The sequence below is a fragment of the Vicugna pacos genome, chromosome 15 (assembly GCF_048564905.1).
Source record: "Vicugna pacos chromosome 15, VicPac4, whole genome shotgun sequence".
In the NCBI taxonomy this organism is placed as follows: domain Eukaryota; kingdom Metazoa; phylum Chordata; class Mammalia; order Artiodactyla; family Camelidae; genus Vicugna; species Vicugna pacos.
Window position 1 is genome coordinate 14,497,192 of NC_133001.1, and position 19,000 is coordinate 14,516,191.

At 38.0% G+C, this 19,000-nt stretch overlaps 1 protein-coding gene across 3 annotated transcripts in view; it reads left to right on the forward strand.

Annotated features, from left to right (window-relative positions):
* Positions 1-19,000, forward strand: part of PELI1 (pellino E3 ubiquitin protein ligase 1) — a 135,922-nt gene that overhangs the window by 72,549 nt on the left and 44,373 nt on the right. The window contains exon 1 of one of the 3 annotated variants that reach the window (XM_072937645.1): positions 13,764-14,580. The exons of the other annotated variants lie outside the window; for them this stretch is intronic. The gene's annotated coding sequence lies outside the window, so the exon portion shown is untranslated. Of the gene's footprint in view, positions 1-13,763; positions 14,581-19,000 lie in introns of those variants that run through there. 3 annotated transcript variants of the gene reach the window in all.

Below are 19,000 nucleotides of genomic sequence, written 5' to 3' on the forward strand. Positions count from 1 at the left end.
CAGTGAAGACCATCCTCAAATCTCAGATCTAACTCTAAATTTAGCATTACACACAATCACTAATCAAGCCCTTTGTTACTCTCACAGCTTTACATGAGGATCTGTCTTCAGAGTAATTTGACCTGTTCTCATTTTACTATTACATATCACCTAGTTGTCTGCTCTCCCTAGCCCAGTCTAAGCCTCCAGTTGTATTATCTGTTGAAATTTGGATTGGAGAGTAAAAGATGACAGCTTCGGTTGAGGGGTAAATAGCAACAAACTGCTATGGATAGCAAAATAATCTCATAAGTGTTATCATAGGGATTTTTACTGAACAATGGAATTTAGAAATGAAGTCAACAAAAGTTAAATTGAACCTGCAATTATGGAAGAGCTTATTTTGTTATTTTATATCAATCCCACTACTTTGTGTGGACAGGACAAGGTTTTTACTGAATTCTTTCACTGAATTTATTCTTCTCAATCAGTAAAACTACTTCTGAGTGGCAGAGCTTTCTTGAATTCTAATCTTCTGGGAGGTAAGAATTATTTCCCCTAATTTTCCTAAATACTGTTAAGTCTGGTCAGCCAGAAACTAAAATGTAGGTGTCTATCATAATAATGATAATCTTATTAGCCAAGTTGCTTTCTTTAAAAGTGTATAACACTGGTGGGCTTTTTCAGCACTATTTTCCCCTCTATATCAAGGGATTATTTTTTTCACTTCCTATATATAGTCTTTGAAATTCTTAAATCCAGAGAGAAACCAGTGAGTACAAGTAGGATGTCCAGTAAACAAAGGGAGACCCAGGCAAGCAAACCGTGGTTTAGGGCATGCTAATATGAGAGTGTGTAGACGAGGAAATTATAAGGGCTTTATAGGAATCCTGGTTGAGGTTGGGAAGGAGATTGGAGTCTCTCAGCATAGGGATACAAGTGTTGTGGTCAAGGGTAGCAAGATGGCACTAGAATGTCTTTGTGACTTGACTCCAAGAAATGCCTTTGTATGGCTATCTGACCTAGAGAGAAGTTTTAAGGATGAGTGTGAAGCAAAAGTATAGTGGTATATTTTCTGTTGTCACCTTCTAAGAGAATAGTTTCTGGGGTTAGAGGTGGGAAAGGGTAATTGTTATGGTAATGTTTGGAGCACATGGCCTCTATCTTCTGCATCCCCTCTAGAACGCCAGATAACATTCTTCACTCCAGCATTTGATTACTAGGTGAAGTAGAAAACAAAACGTATGACTACAATTTACAGATGTCTTGGGAGGAGTAAAATCAATCTCAATATGTAAGTCACAGGCATTCAGTTTTATTTATTGTAGTAATTTAATGTCACTAAATTAGTTAATCAGACTCAGAACAAATTGTTCTCTAAGGTTCATGCCGAGATTGAGACAATTTTCTTTATCCATATTCTGCAATCACTTAGTCTATTCTTACTAAGGCTTCCCATGTATATATACCCTCGAGTCCAAGTCAGGACTATTTTCCTTTTCATTGGTGAGGCAAAGTTTTTTCTGTTTGTGCCCTACCTCTACGTCTTAGCTCCCAGGTAGACTGATTCTTCTGGCCACCAGACATCCTTACTAGGTAGTATGTCTCTCAATTCCCATTCATTGAAATATCTCAGAACTAGATTTTTTGCCTTTATTAAGTACTCAATTCTCAGTCTTCTCTTTCTTTCAAGTCATATATTTAGCTAGTTTCCTTAGACACTTTTATATTTATCTTTCTAGACCTCATGCCATTTCTGCCTCTATATATGATTTTTTTGTCATCTAGGCAGGATTCTTTTTTAGTAAAAATGTTAGCATATCTAAAACCCAATTTACTTACATCTTCTCCTATTACAGTGAGTCATGGTTACCCTTAACTCTATACAAATTTGGGAGTAGGATACCAAATCAAGCCCAAGTCTCTTGGGATTATAGTCCATCAAGTTCGCTGAAAATAAGAAACCTTCTTTCTACTTGCCCAATTTCTGGGGATTGGGAAGAGGTGAAACCCCCTATTTTATGTATACGACCAATCCTTATTATTCACGAAGTACATATTTGTGAACTTACCTACTCACTAAAATTTACTTGTAACCCCCCCACCCCTGCAATCAATACTTATAGTGCTTTTGCAGACCCTTCATGAGCATATGGAGAGCAGCCAAATTTGAATCACCTGGTGCTCACATTATAAGCTAAGACTGAGCGCAGCAATGCTCAGCCTTCTTGTTTCAACTCTCATGCTGTAAACAAGTTTCCATTTTGTGGTCCTTTTAGTGCCAAATTTTTCACATTTTTGTGCCTTTTGTTGGTGATTTCGTTATTTAAAGTGGCCCACAAATATAGTGCTGAGGCTCTGTCTAATGATCCTAAGCGCAAGAAAGCCATGATGTTGCCTTCAGAGAAAATATGTATGTTAAATAAGCTTCCTTCAGCGTGAGTTACAGTGTTGGTGACTGTGAGTTCAATGTTAATGAATCAACAATATATATTAAATAAGGTGTCTTTAAACAGAAGTACACATAAAACTTGTTTAGTATTGATCAGCTGACTAAAATGTTGGGACCAGGCACTCACAGGAATTTAACCCTATATTTCCTCTAGGAGCAATCATTCAGCATTTGCTAATTAAGTGTTCACAGCGACTTTATAAAACATAACTACCACCAATAATGAGATTCGGTGGTGTGTGTGTGCATTTCCGTGTAGTAAAATTACTGCAACTGGTTAATACCTCACTAAACAGCATATTGTAGTTTATAATATGCCCCTGAAAATCCTATAAAATCTAGTGAAATTATATGTACATCTAACTTTTGATTCAGCAATTGTATTTCTAGAAATCTATCCCAAAGTTACAGTGGTAAATAGAAGAACATCAACCACTATGAATCTTCTAATGGAAGTGCACAACACCACCTTTGAAACAGTCTCAACAAAATTGAATATGAATCTGATTATGCCTCTAGATATAACTACCAATTTGTAGAACATTTAAGGGACAGAGGAACATGTGAAACATATGTGAGTGCAATCAGCAGAATCCAGAATCCATTTGTCCAGAAATTCTATTGGACAAATGACCTGGATTCTTCAACAACTAACAACCTCCATACACACACACACACACACACACACACACACACACACACAACTTGAAGCTAAAAAGAGATTTAACTACTGGTAGTTTTACATAAGAATGTTCTTAACAGCTTTATTCTCAATAACCAAAAACTTGCATTAAGCAAATATCCAACGACAGGGGAAAGGATAAACATATGTAGTAATGATAGCAATTATAAGAAACAAATTAATCCAACAATATGGATGAATCTCACAGGCATTATATGGAGAAGAAGCTGGACGTAAAATAGTATAAAATTCTAGAATAGAGTCTAAGGTTTAAAAAATATCAAAGTAGTGGTTGCCTGTGAGGAGGTAAGAGGCACAAGGGAACCATCTAGGGAGATGGAAGTGTCCTGTGTGAGAAAAGAGGTGTGGGTTACCCTGGTATATTTGTTTGTCAAAACTGTACCACTGGGATTTGTATATTTAAATATATGTACGTTTTACCTCAAAAAACTGTAAAAAAGTTAATGGAATGGAAATTGGAGAGTGAATGGAAGTATAGATGATATAAGAATGATAGACTGTTGATCACTGTTGAAGCTGGGTGTTGAGTCCATATATTCTTCTGCTTACTTTGTATATGTTTGGAAATTTCCAGAATACAAACTTGTTTTTCTTTTTTTTTAACAAAGAGAGAGACTTAAGAGCTATAACAACCAATGGTATGTATATTCCTTTTTGGATCTCAATTCATAAAAACTGTCTGGATATTTAAGAATATTAAAGAAATATTCAAGGGAAAGTATTTTTAGGTGTGATAACTGCATTATTATTATATTTTTAAAATAAAGATACTCACTTTTTAAGAGACACATCTTGTAATACAGATGAAATTATATAGCATCTGGGATTTGCTTTGTAATGAACCAGTGGGGGGAGGTAGAGATAAAACAAGATTGACCAGGAATTGGAAATTGTTGAAGCTGGATAATGAGTCTGTTAGACTATTCACTGTCATTTTATGTATTTAAAAAATTTTCTATAATAAAAAGATTTTCAAATAATAAATTTTTAAAAAATACTCCCATAAATTGAAAAACTCCAGGCTGGCCAAGTCTAGTCAAATGGATGGAACTGTATGTCTACTACTGTGCAACTGTACTGTTTCTGAGATGAGTCAGGGTAGGTTGGGGACAGGAGCCTGGGCTGGTAACACTAGAAGGGGATGTGTGGTGACTCAGGTTGGGAGGCTAGGGGTTTTGTCCCGTGACACAGTCACGTGAGGTTGTAAAGAAACTGATCTCTGAGAGGCAACTGTGGAGGCAGGACAAACAGAAGGAGACACAGATGATTAAGGCAGGATGTGAAACTGCATGGGGGAATTACTGGAGAAAATATTAAAGCAGTGCCAGTTTAGGAGAGCTAGTTGTGAAGAATCAGTCCTCAGAAAGGCAGAGCTAATTGGAGTCACCTTTCCTGATACAAATACGTGGACACGGTGGGTAAATATAACAACAGAAACAAAAATGAAATACATAATTGAGCTTGAAAGAAATCCCTATTGCTGGGGGGAAAAAAAAGTTGTGTCATGGGGAGGGGACTCGAAACCAGAGACCTGAATCTAGGCCTTAGGGGCTGGGAGTCAAGGTTCAGTGCCCACATGGGGACAGGAGATGTGTCCTCCTGCCTGGAGTGCAGAGGTTAGAACTGGGTCTCCTGCTAATGCCAGGAATTTTAAAAAGCTGCACAATCCATGAAAAGTAGCTGGGAAAGCTTGGTCCACCAGACTAGACAAGTAGCAAGCAGTTTGTTTTCTGTTCTGAGCTCTGAGTAGAGGTAGAAAAAAAAAAAAAAAAAAACTCCTGGGAGAAATTTAAACCCAAAGCTCCATAATTGGTGAGTGTAGCGTCTGAATTTACACTACCTTCGTGATAAGAGAATCCCAAGTTAAGAAACGTGCATGAAAACTAGTTCAGGTGGGTGAAAATGTATATATTTGATAAAGGACTTATAACTAGAATATCTAAAGAACTTCTATTAATAATAAAAGAGAGTATACTAGAAAAATGGGTAAAATTTTAACTTACATTTTTCAAAGAAAGGATTCTCAAATAGCCAATATTCTTATAAAAAGTTGCTCAATTTCATTAATCGTCAGGGAAATGGAAATAAAAACTACAGTGGGATACTACACACTCACTAGAACAGCTAAAATGAAAGTAACAGAAAATAAAGGTTGGTGAGAATGTAGACACATAAATATAAATAAGCATTTACTGTAAAAAAAATGACAATGGCAGCTGATTTTTAGGGAGTTAAGAATAAGGTGGAACTAAATACTAACAATAATATGGAAGGTGGGACAGACAGGGTATATCAGAATCTTTCTGAATTCCTTGTATTGTTTGGGAGTTGCTTTAAATTGTTGATTAACTTTACACTTTATTAACTGAAGTATACCCTATTAAAAATCTAAGGGTAACCACTGGAATGGTGGGTGTGGTGTGTATAACCATCACTGTAATAGGCATTTTGAGTGAGACAGTTCTCCTTTATGCAGTCGTCTGGGCCCCACCTAGGAAATGCCAATAGCAGTGCTCAGTCATCGAGAAAAACAAAAAATGCCCTCACATATTTCTAAATACCCTCTAAGAGATTGGTGACCCCACTAATTGAGAACCATATTATGAGAAAGATAAAAGGAGGGAAGTAAAGAAAACATGAGCCAATCAAGGGAAAGGGGTGGTGGAAGAAAAACAAGGAAGAATCAATTAAGGACATTGTCACATCCATTGGTTTTATTTCATAGACTCTTAAATTTAGAAGACATCTTAGTTTATTTAAAAGAGCACTCATTTACCATCTGGATTTTCACAAGAATATTTTGTTTTGCAAAAAGAATCCCATTTCCTGTATCACAGACAGGGTTATTGTCCTTTTCCTGTGAAACCTTGTCTGAAAAACTGAACTGACTACAACCTAATGAACATATATTCCTCAATAATATATCCATTAAAGTGAATAATTAATGGAATATCTCAAACCTCTAATATTATATGTTAATGATAACCCTTACCTGGTCTGAATCTAGAAAGCATTAGTTTTTCATCACCATGTAATTTATTGGTTAGACCCAGGTCTAATTTTTAATTTTTTTTCTTTTATCAGATTTTTAAAATCTTGAATAAGAAAATAAAAAATTCTGATAAAATAATATTTCAAAATTTCTTATTTCTTTTCATTGTCAATATTGATATACTTCAAAAGAAACTGCTTTGGAAAAACATACTAGGACCTCTTAGCTGCCATATGTAATAGACTCTTTCAAACCTCATTTTACCCCACCTCCCCTATTCTAAAACACTTTTCTCCTTTAGATTCCTTGATAATGTATAATGGGTTTATTCCTACTTTCTGCTCTTCCTTCTGATTCCTTTATGGATGCCTCTTCCTTCCCCTTGCCAGCCCTTAAAGTTGGTTTTCCTCAAGATTCTTTCTCTGGTTCTAAGGGTCAAGCTCTGAGCTCAGACAACCTGGATTTGAATTCTAGATCCACAGTTTTGTATAGTTGAGTAACCTCAAGCCTATAAACCCTAGTTTCTTCAACTGTTAAAGGAACAAGTATTCTATTAGTCAAGGTTCTCCAGAGAAACAGAAGCAATAGGAGATAGTTACACACACACACACACACACACACACACACACAGATTTAGTATAAGGAATTGGCTTACACAATTATGGAAGCTGACAAGTCCTAAGACGTACAGTCAGCAAACTGGAGACCCAGGAAAGCTTATGGTATAGTTCCAGCCTGACAGTCTCCAGGTTCAACACTCAGAAGAGTCAATGCTTATGTTTGCATTTGAAGGCAGAGAAGGTGGATATCCAAGCTCAGGGCAGTCAGACAGGAGGAAAATCCTTACTTGCAGGAGCATCAGCCTTTTTGTTCTATTCAAATAAGCTTTCAACTGATTGGATGGGCCCACTCACATGAGGGAGGGAATCAGCTTTACTCGATCTACCAGTTCAAATGTTGTTAATCTCATGTGAAAACACCCTCACATACACACCCAGAATAATGTTTGACCAAATAATGTTTGGCAAATATCATTGGCCCAGTGAGGTTGACACATGAAATTGATTATCACATATCTCATAGGGTGGTAGCAAAGATTAAATGAAATATTAGATAGTGGATGCTTGGCACAAGTGAGATCTCAGTAATGCAATAAGTGTTAAATACTGTCATCATTATTACTCTACACACTTCCTGGGTGATCTTATCCACACTCTTGGGTTCAGTGATGGGATGAGTTCTAACTATATATCTCATGTTTACTGGTTATCACAGAATTCACTTCAGGCTTAACTGTCGAAAATGAAATTTATCACTATCCTGGGAGGCGGGGGGATGTATAGCTCAGTGGTAGAGCTTATGCTTGGTTCAATCCCCAGTACCTCTGCTAAAATAAATAAATAAATAAACCTAATTACCTCCCCCTAAAGCAAAATAAATAAAATAAAATATTCTTAAAAAGAGAAATATATCACTATCCTTCTATTCAAAGTTGCTTCTCCTTTAGTGTTCACTCTACTAGTGAATAACTCCAACATGTAATGCCCAGTTACACAATCAGAAACCTCAACATTATCCTTCTCTCCTTTTTCCCTCACCTCCCACATCCAATCAGCAGTCAAGTCCTGTTCATTCTGCCTCTTAAGTGCCTTTGGTATCATTCTCTTCTTTTCATGCCCCATAGCTACTTAGTTTCTCCCTCATTTCTCGCCTGAATTATTGCACATTCTCTCCACTGATCACCATGCTCAAACATAAATATGATTTATGTCACTCCTCTGTTTAAAATTTTTCAACAGTTCCTCATTGCCAAACTCCTTGGCAAGGCAAGGCATACAATGACTTCCATGATCTGATCCCAGAAAATTTCCCCAACCTCATCATTCAGGGTGCCCACATCATACCCTATAATCTGGCCGTACTGAACTGCTTTTAGTTCTCTAAACAGGCCTGGCTATTTCATTTTTCCATGTCTTTTGTTAGAGTGCTAGCTAAACTGAAATGTCCTTGCTTACCTGGTGAGCATCTACTCATTTTTCAGGACTCAGCTCAACTACCAACTACTCTTAGAGATGCTTCATGACTGCATTCTCACACAACACTGATTATTCCCCTGTCTGCATTCTCACTATTCCCTAAACATCCTTCGAGAAACGTGCCCATAAAATTTGATTGCACTTATCCATTTACTTGTTTATAAGGTTTTTGAGGGTTGGGAACATGGCTAATTCATCTTTGTGTCCATGGCCTGGCTCCACAGTATATGCTCAATAAGTATTTGGTGAATGAATGAATGCATGAAATTTGAGGTACAAAAATACAGGTAATTATTCCAAGAGTAAACAAATCAATAGGGATGGAAACACAATCTAAATCTCCTCTTAGTGAGTTTTCCACTTCTCTCATTATTCAGTATTTTTTAAAGTTCCAAAATAACTGTTGGCACACATGTTTGTTGAACTAATGCTGAGAATATATAGGCTGCATTCTTTGGTGTACAAGTGTATTCTTTTAAAACATTAAAATCTTAACTAGCTTGTCTTTGACATTTTCCAAATATATCTGAAATGTCAGAGCCAGCATTTGGGGCCTACAAATCTTTTGAGTGAAAGCCCAGGCCTTCAAATTGTGTGCCATTCACAGGTTTAAAATAGGAACATGTTCCATGTTGACTGGGAGCTATTTGGAGACTTTGAGGACATTAGAAAAGAAAAATTTTATTTTGGGTAGGAATGTTGGAAGGTAGAAGTTTTGAGAGATAACCTATATCTGAATATTAAAATGAACACACGTGGGCACACACACTCTATTTTTCTCAAATCCAAGAAGAATCTCAGCAAAAGTCTAGGGCCTTCCTGATCCCGAAGAGAAGTCTGCCTGCATTTTTAGTAAAAAAATAATAATAGTAACTCCAGTATGCATGAACTAACAGGATATAATCATTTGTTGGTATAAAATATGCAAAATTTGGACTAAACATGAAAAGAAATGTTCCTTTGCAGCAGATGAAACAGTTCCAATAAAAGGAGAAAAATAAGTCTACAGCAGTTCTAAATCATAAGAAAAGTTTGGTGTGTCCAATTTTCTCTGCATCATTTACTAGTAAATTAGACTTATTGCATGATGTTTTAGAGAAAGGTATTAATATTGTGATTTTTTTTCCTTATGTTCATATCCTAAATAGCATTTTTATATTTGTTTGGGGGAGACTAGAAGCATATTGTTAGTTGATTTTTATATGGTCATATGGTAGAGAGAATGTTGAAATTTACTGATCAACTTGCTAAAATCAAGAGCTTTTTAGAATTTAGGAGATCTAAATAATCCAATTTATCAGTCCCTCAAGATTCACTTTCGTACTAAAATGACTAGATATCTGAATATACCAAATCTGAAACTGCAGATAAGCAACAAAAAGATGACTTCTTTGGTCAAGGGAATGTAGGTGTTAAACTAGACAGGTAGACTGAGTAGATGGTAACTGGAAGTGCACTCATTTTCCATGACTGAACTGTCCTCTAGTCAAAGGACTGCAGATTTTGAAGACCGATATGAAACTGTGTGGTGGATACAATGTCAAAAAGAGATTCACAGATTTTTATACATAAGTGAATGCCACTCAGATTTTCCACACCTGACTTTGGAGTACAAACCCCACCATATGTCTAAACTGTGGTGTGTCTACCTTATTCTGGTGGCTCTACTTCAAAGTGATATATGCTGACTGAGCATTTACTATATTCCAAGGATTACACTAAACAATTTGCATGTATTTGCTCCTTCAAGAAAAACTGAATTAAGTGATGTTCATACAAAAGATGACCTATCCCTGGAATTCTAGTGACAAATATCTGAACTCCAGAACTTTGCTGATGTTGTAGGCCATGTGACCGAATGCTGGGCAATGTATGGGGCTACCTGATTCTGGGAAGTACAGTTTATTTCATGAAACTACTTTAGGCTTCTGGGTGTTCTGATTAGATTCAGCTATGCTTAACATAGGCTGAAAAATAACTTCCTTTCAACAAGATAGAAGTTTATTTCTCTCTCACTTAAAGAAGTCAGGCAGTGGAAAGTCTAGAGCTGTATGTCAGCTCCATGGTCATTAGGGACTCAGAATTTTCCTATATTTCTGTTTTTATTAGCTGTACTTGTTATTAGCTATACCTGTTTATTATTATCTTATTAGCTATACCTGTTTGTTTTATTTCTGATGGCTGTTTTAATGTTTAAAATATGCTTTTTAAATTTATCACAATTTACCTTCAAATAATAGTATAGCACTTCACATACAATGTAAATTCTAACAATGTAATTCCATTTCCCCTTTCCATCCTTTGAACTGTTATTGTCAAGCATTTTACTTCTACATATGTTATAAGTGTTATTTATTTAATTTTTTAGTCAATTATCTTTTTTTTTTTTTTTTTGCTTTAGTCAATTATCTTTTAAAAAAGTCTTTTATATCAACTCACATAGTTACCATTTCTGGCACTTTTCATTCTTTAGTATAAATCCAAGTTTCCATGTGGTATTGGTTTTTTATGCCAAAGATACTGCTTTAACATTTCTTGTAGTGCAGTTCTGCTGGCAACATTCTCTCAGCGTTTGTTTTCTTTAGCTTTCATTTTTGAAAGATATTTTCTCTAAATACAGGATTCTAAGTGCCCTTTCATTGTCTTCTGACTTGCATAGTTTCTAAAGAAGTTTACTGAATTTTTGCCTTTATATCTCTATACATAATCTACCTTTGTTCCACTGGCTGCTTTTAATCTTTTCTTCTCATCACTCGATTTCAACAATTTAATGATGTCTTTTGCAGTGGTTTTGTGAGTGTGTGGGAATGTGTGTACTTATCCTGCTTAGGGCTCACTGAGCTGCTTGAGTCTCTGGGTTTAAAACTGTCATCAAATATGGAAGTATTTTCACCTGTATTACTTCAAATAATTTTTCTATCACCTCCTCACCCTTCTTTCATCTGGAACTCCAGTTACACATGTATTAGAATACTTGGTATTATCCCACAGATCACTCAGGCTCTCTGTTTGTTTTTTCTGTTTTGTTTTGTTTTTGTTTTTTGTTTTTCTTCTTTATGTGCTTTATTTTGGCTAGATTCGACTGTTGTGTCTTCAAGTTTACTCATCTTTTCTTGTGAGTGTCTAATCTGCTTCTGAGTGTCAACCCCATGTAGTGAAATTTTTATTTCAGAAGTTGCAATTTTCATCTCTAGAAATTCTATTTTTTATACATTTAATTTCTCTCTTTCAGCATATAGAACATTTATAATAATTGTTTAAATATTTCAAATGCTAATTTTACCATCTGTGTCATTTCTGGCTTTGTTTATTGACTGACTTTTTCCTGCTTATAGATGACATTTTCCTACTTTGTATGTCCCAGTTCTCTCGCTAGTTCCCAGACATCCTCATGATTTTCCCACCTACTCTTTAAGTGCAGGTGTTCCCCAGGGTACTATTATTGACTCCTCCTTTTCTGCTGTGCATACACTCCCTGGCTGATCTCATCCACTCTCATAATTTCAATTACTATCTATGTGATGGTATATTCCAATTGTATCTTCTGACTAAAGTCGTATATATGACTGCCCACTCCACTTCTCCACCTAGATCCAGAGCTATCTCAAACTCAGCATATCCAAAGTGAACTCATCAAATTCCCCCTCAAAAGCTGCTCAATGTCCTGTATTCCCTAATTCGGTGAATGGCAACACTAGCTCATAATCATACAAGCCAAACATCTATGACTTATCATCCTTCTCCTTCCTTGCAGTAGATACTGTGGTACCCCCCTTAGCCTCCTTTCTTGTTTTTCTGGGTAGTCACCTCAATTTACATTGGGATATCCAACCTTCTCTTCATAGCTTTGGATCTAGGTGCAGGGCATATGTCTTTATCCTAAGATAACTAGCTTCATGCCATCCCCTGGCCACCATGATTCAGTTCTTGAGGCTTCTAGGAAAGGAGTTTTCTCTCCTTATTGAAAGGTTGACTCCCTCTTCTCTTTTTGGGCCTGGATGGTGAAACTTACAGCCACAAGAATTGTTGGCAACAATAAAGCCAGTGCTAAGGAAGGAAAAACAATGAAACAAGAAAGAAATGTGTCCTTAATGACATCACTGAGCTGTTGAATCATTCAGCCCAATAGCCTGTCTTTTCACTGGACTTTCTATCTAGACAGGTCAATATTGGTTTATTGGTTAAGCCAGTTAGAGTTGGGTTTTTTGCTGCTTGCAACCCAAAGCATCATAATTGATAACCTTCTTTCACCCTTCACCCTCAAACACAGGTAAATTACTCTCTAGGTTCTATTAATTCTATTCCTTAAATGTGTCTGATTTCTCTCAGTTCTGTCTCTTGCCACTGCCAGTGCCAGTTCAGGCTCTCATCTTTTTTTAAATGAAATGCATTTCTAAAGCGCATATCTTATCAAAATTTCATCTGCTTCCAATTGTGGCATGGTTTTCCATTGCTTCTAAAAGAGTCTGCATCCCTTAGCAATTGTACAAGAGCCTTCATGATCTGTCTCCTTTATCTTTTCGTGCCTCTTATTGCCACTCCCTTCAACCCCATCCTGCCACAAGCAATGCTGAACTCTTTGGTCTTATACCTCTTTGCTCTTGCTGCCCTCCACTCCTGCCCCCAGTGCTCTCACTAACTTCCCTCTTGTCCTTCCACCACCAAAGCACACAGACACACTAACTCCTAGTCATCATCAAGTTTAAATATTCTTCGAAGCATTTCCTGACCTCGCCTGAGTCTGGAGGAGCTGTGTGTCAAAGCACCTGGTTTACATTCCTATTAAGGTATTTATCACACCGAGTCTGTTTATTTACCTGTCTCCACCTCTGCACAGTAAACACTTTGAAACAATAAATTTCTTTTACATTCTTGTATCTCTATTTCTGAGAACTAATAAAAGTGCCTGAGACATCTTATACTCAATAAATGATTTTTGAATGAATAATTATGTGGTCTGCAAACATAAGGCTCGTTGATCTTGAAACTCTGTGTCTGAAACCTCAACTTTTCCTGTGTTTCTGATTTCTCAACATTAATCTTTTTCTTCCTGAGTATGGGGTTCTAGATAGGCTGAGAAGGAAAACAAAAGAGGTTGGGACACGCTGCCTTTAGTCCTCTGAGGATCCAATAACATGTCCTGCCTTTCACCACCCTTCTGCACCACCTGTTCACACCTGGGTGCTCTGTATGGGTGTAGACTTAGCTGACCAGCCCAACAGCATACTCAGACCTTGGTTCAGACTTCTCTCATTGCCAAATGAACATTTGCCAGTGTGTATACAGTAAACAGTTCTCAACTTTCCATTTATCTTTTGGACTTATACTTTTAAGAAATTTGTATTTCTTAAACATTGTAGGCCTTAAAATTTAAAAATCTGGATTATTTTGCACCGATCAAGTAAGATAAGTGATCTTAATCCCGAACTTTACCTTTGCTGGCCTTAAAGTTAGACGTGACTAATTGAATGAAGAAATTAACTAGGGGAATCTGATAGTGGTGATATTCCTAACAGTTTTACAACCTATGTTAACTTATTGAAAGCAACTATATTTTTACAAGTTTTAGGTTAAAAAACAAAAACGAATACAAAAAAAAACCTTTGAATTTAAGGCATAAAGGAAGGGAGGGATGTGGGTATTTGTGATTTGAAATTTATGGGATAAAATTAAGCAACAGGGAAGACCGAGATATGGTGAAGAAGTCAGATTTCACTGGGCACTTGTGAGTGGTAAGGCTAGAAGTTGGGGGTGGAGCGAAGGAAGAAGGACTAGCTAAGAGCAGGATCCATAATACAAGGAGGGCCTTGTTCAGTCACCAGCAGCACTGAACACGTTCCCTTCCTCGGTGTGTCGGTGACCATAGTAACAGTGGGGACGAACCTCTCCCCCCGAGCATGCGCAGTGCAGAGCGAGCGGGACGCGGCCTCAACAATGCATCCCTTCTTTTCTCTGGTGGAAGAACTACAACTCCCAAGAGACCACTCGGCGCCGCGACGCCGCCTCCCGCTGTGGCCCTGCCCCGTCCCCTCCCTCCGGCCCCGCCCTCCAGCTAGTCTCCTCCCCTCCCTCGGAGTGTGTGTCAGTGACCCAGAGGCGGTGTGAGGCGGAGGGACCGTCGGGGGGCGCCGCCGCCGCCGCCGCCTCCAGCAGCAGCACCAGCCGCGCGGCGCGTTCGGATTTGCCTCGAGTCCTCCGGGAGCGCATCACAAAGCGGGCCCCGCGGCTCTCCCGCAGCCCGCGGTTCCTCAGTGCTCGGCTCCGTGGCCAACTTCCCCTCACCGGGCTCTGCCTGCTGGTGAGGAAGGCGGCGGTGGAACGCCGGGCTGTCTGCTCGCGCTCCCCGCGCACGCACACTTCACCCCCTCGCTCCACGCCTCGGGGCCGTGCTGGGATTCCGGCCACCAGCAATTGTCCGGTGAGTGTGGCCGCAGCGCGCCACGGGAGGGGTCGCGGCGGGGCCACCGAGGGTCACGGGCCAGGCGGGCGCGCAACTTCCTCGGAGGCTTCCCGGGCGGCCGGCCGCCTCTCCCCGCCAGCCTGCGCGCCCCCGCGCCGGAGGCGGCCGGGAGCTGAGTTTGCGGCGCCTGCATCCCGCGCCCTCTCAGGAGGAAGCGCCTTTGTCAGGAGCCGGCCCGGCGCGCCCTCCCCCTCCGCCTGAGAGCGGGCGCGCGGCAGCCAAGTCCGAGCCCCGAGCCCCGAGCCCCGTGCCCCTCGCCCGGCGTCCGGCCGCCAGCTGCCGGAGAGGAGACCCGCGGGGGCGGGGAGCAAGACAGAAATGAAAGAGAAACAAAGGGGGCGGTGGGCTTTTCTTTTGTTTGTGCGAATCTGATAACTTCTTTTTCCTTCCTTACGTAACACAGACTTCCAACTTAGTCATTCTTTTTATTGTTGTGATTATTGTCATCATCTCTGCGTGTCCCTCGCGTTTCCTTTCATCTCTGAATCTCACAGCACTTAAAAACATTAATTAATTACACCTCCGGGGCCCCTACGAAACAAGTTAATACACCAGCTTCCGTAAGTGGGTAAACTGAGGTCCAGAGGAGCTCTCTAATTGATGGATATGCATGATCTACCACCGCGCCTGGTGTCTGAGGATCTGAAAGCATTTATGAGTAAGAACTTGTTCTACAGTGCCCCGTGGAAAAGTTAAAGATGCTCATTTTACTTACAGGTTAACTGAAGTCTAAAAGAAGTCTGGGTAATTGTTAGGTAGTTCAAATAATAACTCTTATTACATAGTGTTTGAATCTTAAAACCTCAAAGGACTCTTGAAAAATGTTCCGAGTGGGGAAAATACTGTACATCATAAACTCACCTCACTCATCTACTTTTATTTTTGTACCTGCAGGTCTCGTAGGAGGCAAGAAAGCCATGATGGGGGTGGGGGAGATAGAGATTTTTTAATGTAGGTTTAACAGATTTTAAACTCAACACACAAAGAAATGTGTCTTGGTTTTAATAGCACCAACAGTCCTCCTATCGTTTAGTCATCAAATAATTGAGTGAACACTATCCATAAGGCGCTGGTTGTGCTAAGAACTGAAGCATTAAACAAAAAGGTCATCTGTTTGTTTTGGTTCAAAGGCTTGTGTACTTCTCTTGCTCTGTAAAATGTTGTTTTGTTCTCATAGCAGCTGATCTTTTGTTTCAGAACTGGCTTTGTCCTTTTCTACATTGAATATGTATTCTATAACTGAGGAGAAACTTTAAGAGTTTTTTGTTGGTTTTTTTTCTTTCTCTTTTTTTTTAGTTTGCATAGTAGTGTAAATTTAAAGTTTTGAGTTGTGGAGGAGGTTCAGTTTCTTAAGTTTTTCTGTTTCAGTTTATGACGTTTTCTTTATAACTAACACAGAAAATGTTTTCTCAGAGTGATCAGATTTACATCTCTCAAAACATTGCCCTTGTGCAAATACAGCATATGAATTCCTTTTTTAAAAAAATTCACACCAACAACTTCTTCTGGAGTAAAATACTTAATTCTGAGGACAAGTTTGTTTATTTTGGTAGTTGAACCAAACTAGAAGGTACTAAAAATTTAAATCAAGCATCATTTCTACTAGCTGTTTCCTGAGGTGAATAATGGTCAGAACTGCAGTAACAGTACTTTCAATTATCTTAAATTCTCTTGAATTTAATTTTGTATTTTAGAGCCACCCCCAGATTTTAGATTCTGGTGATTATATCAAAAAGAAAAAGATATTTGTTATTTTGATTTTTTTCCCTCAACCCTCTAACCTATCCCCTTTCTATAGTATGTTAAAAGAAATCTTGAGTTTAAAGCGAACAGTTGAAAAATAGAACAGTTAAGTGTATGGAAAGTTGTACCTAATAAAGTGGTTATAATGCTTCATCTAATAAATATAAGGATTTTTAAAGAGAAAACTCACCTAGGTTTTTAGTAGTGTTAAAGAAATGCTGTAATGTAATAATAGTAGTGTTTATTGACTTGGGAAAAAAAGAAGTGAGCTGGGAATTATGCCTCAGTGGCAGATTTGTGGGGGAGAGGGGAGATATCTGTGCTCTCCTTAAAATTGCATTTAAGTGACCTTACAGTTGGTTATATTGAACTTTTTCTGTAGCATTTACAAACCAGATTTACCAGAGGCATTTGTACTTTAAGGAATCTACTAACGCACTGTCTGCTCAGTCACTGGAGTCCAAAGGCAGAAATTAGTGTTGACTGTCAAAAACTGGCATTGCAGATTTCCTAGTTTCTTTGGGATCCCTTAAAGGAAATAACTGAAAAAGGCAGAAAGGACAGGGCAGGTACTGCTGAATGCTGCTGAACCAAGTTTCAAGGGGAGGCTTAAATATGTTTCCATCCGACTTTGTTTCAGCGTCCTTTGAGGTTGTCAAAGTGTCACCAGTATGTTGAGGTCTGTCAATTCAGAATATACCTTATGGTGATTGTCCACTAGGTCAGATGTTAAGGACTATAGTAATACTGCTTTGTGAGCAACTGTTTTCAGACAGAAACTTCTGTACCTGATAGAGATTTTCAGCTGGAGGATTTGGAATTGAAAACTACCTTTCTAACAGTCTCACATACATACATTTACTGTGGGACATCTATATAGACCTCTTCTCATATTTATTAAATCACACAGGCTTATATGGATTATTTTATTATGTCTATTTTAACTGCATATCTGAAAACATAATGACACATACACAATGGCACTGAGAGATGATTCTAAGCATTTCTTTGGAAAAGTTATTCTGTAAAGTTACATTTATGTTTTTTAACTGAGGAGAGTAAGACAAATTTAAAAGCCAATAGAAAGAAGGAAGAAAATTGATAGAATGAACGAAACGTACTGAAGATGTTTTTAAAGAGTACAGTATTACAGATTCCTGGCAACATTACACAGGGGACAAAATTCTAGCTAAACTCTATAAACAGTGAATTCCACTTAGCACTTTCTGTTTATAGATCTCTAGCCATCTTTCCCAGATTCCCTCTAAATACATCACGCAGAAAAAGTAAATAGAAATCATTCTTTCAAGGGATTTTGGTTGTTGGAGATTTGCTTTACACATGTGGTATTGGGGAGGTTATTGTTTTTTCTTTTAAGTTTGACCTCTGCCAGAGAACAATTTCCCCCAGACTAATGTGTGGGAACCTCAGAACAAGAAGTAATGGACACAGAGTTAGATATAATTTCAAGTTATACCACTAGCTATTTTTACGTTCTCTTGAAAGACCACTTCTAATAATTGTTCTTTCCAAAAGTTGAAAATAGTTGGCACTTAGTAGGTCCTACTATTTTTGTTGTTTTTTTGTTGTTGTTGAATGAATTTGAAAGTAAGAAAGAGAAAGCACAATATTTCTTGAGTGAATGTCAGGAGATTTCTGATTTTTAAATAGAAGTAAATGAAACATATGAACATCTAGTTGGAGCCTTTCAATTAGCATAGCTTCCTTTAGAAGTAAACTTAAGAGGAAAAGAGCTTCATCAGGTAATTTAAGAGAAGTGAATTGTAAACAAGTCTGAGAAGACCTGATTATTTTTTCAGAATGTTGTACATGATGTCTTAGATATTTTTTGCCACAATGAACTCCACTTGAGAGAAATAGTTTTAGATAGTACTCCTTTTATCACCCCTAAAATACTTTTTTGCACCTCAAAATACCATTTACAGAAAAATAGAATATGTTGCTGCTGCCTATAAATGAGAAAATCCTGACATTTGTCATTCCCGTTAATCTTGACCATTCATGTAGTTTAAAAAATAGTTTTTAATGGAATACACATGTAATTTACTTCCTTTTCAAAGAATTTATCGCTGATTTTTATTTTATAATGAACCTCTTGGGATGTTGTTAGTTCTGAAAATATGTAGTGCCCCCAGTTTCCCACCATGTTCCACAGTTTCTTTTTCTGTTAATTTTTTGGCTACAATTTGCTTTTTCCCCTAAATTGTCTAAAATAAGGTAAGAAATGTTATACATACTTGACAAGAAATATAGTCAATCAAATAGTCAGATTTATTATGCTAAACTTTAGCTAAATTTCAACATACAAGGTATGTTGAATCTATTTTAGAGATAGATGTGTACTTACTTCTTACTTTGAAGGGGGCTAGAGCAAGGATGTATAGCCAATAGATTTCACCTTGGGTATCAAATCTGATTGCCTGAAAGTGACTACTTGGAGTGTTACGTTTGGAAAACTGGGAGCCCTGGTTCAGACTCAGCAGGAAAGAGTGCTGTGATTAGCAATTTCTGTTGTTGGTTGGGGAGTGGGCTTTTGGCATGAGTACCAAATACTCATTTAGTATTAATGCCTTTTATGTTTTCAGGCTGGTTTAGATGCTAATATCATCCAGAC